Source organism: Otolemur garnettii, unplaced genomic scaffold (genome assembly GCF_000181295.1).
Source record: "Otolemur garnettii isolate 467f Iridium unplaced genomic scaffold, OtoGar3 scaffold00009, whole genome shotgun sequence".
In the NCBI taxonomy this organism is placed as follows: Eukaryota; Metazoa; Chordata; class Mammalia; order Primates; family Galagidae; genus Otolemur; species Otolemur garnettii.
The window spans coordinates 35,442,973-35,447,555 of NW_003852404.1; the positions used below are offsets into that span (position 1 = coordinate 35,442,973).

The 4,583-nt window shown below is 35.9% G+C and overlaps 1 protein-coding gene across 1 annotated transcript in view; it reads left to right on the top strand.

Moving 5' to 3' along the window:
* LOC100950573 (ephrin type-A receptor 6) overlaps nucleotides 1–4,583 on the top strand; it is a 696,992-nt gene that overhangs the window by 65,107 nt on the left and 627,302 nt on the right. The window lies entirely within an intron of this gene.

Genomic DNA, 4,583 nt, shown 5'->3' on the forward strand with positions numbered 1-4,583 from the left:
CCTGGTCTAACAATTTAATAAGTTGAGAGGGAAATTTGCCTTTATTTCCTGTTCTGATTTCTCTTACAGTGATGTTTTAGTTAATAAAGCTCTCCAGAGTGAAGAGCTTTTTCATTTTGGAACACTTTTCTTTTTTTCCCTTACTTTCAGTAAATAATGGTCAATTTAAAAAACATATATTATTGAGTTAATGTTATCTGCCAGTGTCCATTTGGCTTAAGCAAAAATATACATAGGATACTTCACTTCATAAGTTTACAGCATGTAATCCCTTGAATATTAAATTTATTAAAAATTTATTATATTTACCATGCACTAGATAATATTGTGTTGCATCAGGAATACAAAGATGAATAAAACACAGTCTATAATATACAGAGCTTTATATTCAAGAGGCAAAAACTAATTTTGAAGTGGGAGATATAAAGATTATAATTGAAAAATGAAAGCTAAGTATTTGGAGCTGATGATGAAAAGAAAAGGCTGTCGTCAAAGTATTAAGTTTGAAGAGAGCCACATCCAGGTAATTGTTGAAGAAATGACTCATTCTGAAACTACTCAGGAAACATATGTGTGGATACAGAAGAGAAGCAGAAGAGGGAGAGAAAAGGAAGCGTAAAAGACAAGGGAAGAGAACCTAAGCCAAGTGGCATAAGCAAATCAAGAGACAATGGCATGGACAGCATTGCGTACAAGAGCAAACATCTCCCAGAAGGAGAGAGGTAAAGTAGAATGAGGACTAAGAATACGACACTGACAACTGGAGCAGTTAAGTTCATCCTGAGGGAACCATTTCTTTAACAAGAAGGGTCTGATGGGTCAGTAAAGAGTTAGGAATAAAGAAATGTTTTGCATTATTGGTTGTTTAATGGTGAAAAATTGTACGCAAGCATTTTTATGAGCTAATGGCAAAAAGAAATCAAATTGAAAACCCTGAAAGAAACAGATATAATAAGGAACAGGAGAGGACTGGAAACAGCATAAGCCAGAGTATAAGGAGGTGTTCATCATGATAGGAAATTTGAGCGCCTCTTTCCCTAAGATAGGAGGGACTTTGAATGTATGAATTTGTGGATAGCTTTGGAGGGAAAGAAGCTAAGAGAGGCCTGTGACATGGCACGAAATAGGACTATGACAATAGAGGCCAATCACAATATGAAGCTAAAGATTTAACATTCAGCTGCTAGAATAGAAAAGATGAGTGATGGCCTTGATCAGAAGCACCTAGAACATGAAAATATGCCTTTCCACTAGTAATGGTTTGCATTTTAAAAGAACATTATTTGTCCAAAAATTTAAAATTGTTAAGAGTTTTCAGGAGTATGTATATAGACACACACATCATATATATGTGTATGTATTACACTGATCCTAGTGTTTGTGTCCCACTCCCCTACTCCCACCCCAGCTCCCACCCCAGCTCCCACCCCGAGCAATTGATATGTTGAATCCTAAACCCTCGCTGTGATGGTATTCGGAAGACAGGACTGGGAAGTAATTAAGTCACGAGGGTGGAACACTAATGATGGGATTAGTGTCCTTATTAAAGGGTAAGAGTTCTCTCACCCTCTTTTCACCACGATGGACATAAGAACAACTCCATAGTCTGCAACCTGAACAGTGACCTTCGCCAGAACCTGACCATCCTGACACTCTGATCTCAGATTTTTCAGCCTCTGGAAATGTGAGAAATAAATTTCTATTGTTTATCAGCCACCTAGACTATGGCAATTTGTTAGGGCAGCCCAAACTGATTAACACACATACACACATTTACACTTGACCCTGAATAACACAGAAAGTAGAAGCGTTGACCCCTGAGCAGTTGAAAATCTTCATGTAACTTTTCATTTCACCAAAACTTAACTACTGGTAACCTGCAGTTGATCAGATAACATAGCTGACTAACGCATATGTTGTATGGCATGTGTATGGTGTACTGTATTCTTATAGTACCAGCTAGAGAAAAGAAAGAATGCTAAGAATACCAGAAGTAAGAGAAAGTATATTTACTAGACATTAAGTGGAAGTAAGTCATTTTGAAGGTCTGCATCCTTGTTTTCATGTGAGTTGGCTGAGGAGGAAGAGGAGGGGTTGGTCTTGTCCTCTCCCCTCTGGCAGAGGTGGAAGAAAATCTGTCCAGTGTCAGCTAAGTACTGAAAGGCAGAGGCAGGTCATTCCATGTCATTACTTAATAAGTCATTAAGAGTCAGAAAAAGTGAGAGCCTTTTAAAGGTAGGAGAAAATTTCTTCCAGAATTTTTACCATCATTGGAAAGGAAGCTCTAACTTCATTAGAAATTATTCCACAAATTTCTCCAAACAGCATTTGTCTGTCTAATCACATGGTATATAACAGGTATAAACACAAAAAAAGTGTTTCTGGAAATGTAAACATGTATTTTCAATTAAATATAATGCAGAAGGTTAAAAGCAACAGTTTTTAAAATTTTTTTATAGTTGCTCATTCTTAAGAGTTTGAACATCTAAAGTCATTACTAATAGGCTATGCTTTATAGTTATTAAATGTTACAATTCAACATGTAATTAAATAAAAGGGAATTTTTAGAATTGCGTATTAAAAATACATTATCAGTACCTAATAAGACTATATGTATAATTGGCACTAGCTCAGTAAAGAGAATAGAGAAATGTTTTGCATTACTTTTTGTTTAACCGTAGAAAATTGTAGTCAGGTATTTTTTAAGCTAATGGGGAAAAGAAAAGACCTTAAAAGGAGTGAGGCCAGCTCTTGCTTCTCTAACACCCCTTCGCCCCTTTATGCCACGTGCTCTTGCTTGACCTGGAGCTCTCTGTCATCGATGGGACATGATCAACTCTGTTGTTATTCTATCTCAGACCAGGAAAACCTTCCTTGATTTGGGTCTTTGACCTAAATGTTTTTTCCTACCCCAATACCTAGGTACTCTAGAGTAGTATATCTTGGTTTTCTCCAGAACTTTTATCATTAACCAAGATTACCTTTGTCATCTGTTTGTGTTTTGTGTTTGTTACTTGTATCCCTATATTCTCCAAGGCCAGATTTTATCAAGAAACATTTATTTAGTGCTACATTGGAGACACTAAATAAATGTTTCTTGATTAATGCATAACAAAAATAAAATCACATATGCATTCTGTATTTTATAGTTGGCAGTGCTTTTGGCTAAATGCATTAAAACATGCAGCATTTTCCTAATACAGCGAATTACGAGACCATCAGGGCTATTTAACAGCACTTGTATTTTCTCAGCCAGAAGACCTTAACCTTGACATCTTGTTAGATTAGTTTGTACTTATCAGCTTAAGGCATATTATAAGCAGTGTGGTTCTAATAATAAATTACTCAGGTTTATGTATAATTTGTTAAGTAAAATGTTGTACAGTCAACATTATCTCTGTAATGTCATTTATGTATTCCTGTGTGGGTGAAGAAGAGGCATTATACACAATCGGTACAGTGTCAGTGACTGCTTCTCTCAGGGAATATTAATGAGATAATGAATTTGAATTACATAGTGTTCTTTCCCTACAATTTTTACTTTTTGTAAGGAACTTGTATGTATCCATAGGAGTGTTTTGTACATGCTAGGATTATGTTGTGTGTATGCCAATGTGGAAAATAGTTCCAGCATTGTTGTTCCAAGTTACCTTTGTTTGTAGAAAAATAGGTGTTCTGGAGAGGCTGAATAACCTAAGTTATAATTTTGTTGAGGAGAAAGAAGTTCAGTGTGTCTTTGTATCCACAGTGCCTGATATAATGAACAAGATATCTAATTTTTCTATCAAGTAATAAAATTAATCAATAAAACAAATAAATGGTATGGTTTAACTGATATAACAAGGTCCTCTGTAACATTTTCCATGAACTGATGGAATTAACTTTGGTAGTCTAGACTTTTACAGAGTGATTATGGTAGTTATTTTCCCTAAAACATTCTATCAATAACTTAGGCCTCTCCCACCAGAAAACCAGGTCTAAATAGGGGGCTAAATCTTCTGTTTGTCAGTGATTCCAAAAAGGTGGGGAGACTTTCCTGAGCTGGCATTGTGATTTCAACAACTTAGACCATTCTTATGAAACCTCGCATACCCACACTATTCCTTGTTCAGCTTGCTGCATTTTGCACTCCTCACCTTTCTTTACTCCTATGATAAAAATAAATGAAGTTATATTATTTATAGTAGGGTTTCTTACCTGTAGTATTTAGAAACTGTTATGTATTAAACAATTACCCCCATGAAAAATATCAAAATTCTAATCCTTAGTACCTATAACATTTATTTGGAAATAGGATCTTTGAAGATGATCAACTTAAAATGAGGTCATTAGTGTGAGGCCCTAATCCAATATAATTGGTGTCCTTAAAAAAAGGAAAAATTTATTAGGAGACTGAGACAACTGGCTTAACTCACTTAAGCCAGTGCTTCTCAACCTTCCTAATGCTGCAACCCTTTAATACAGTTCCTGTGGGTCACAATGCACAGGTGGAGAACTGCTGGCTTAAGCCCAAGAGTTTGAGGTTACTGTGAGCTGTGATGCCACAGCACTCTACCGAAGGCAACATAGTGAGACTCAGTCTC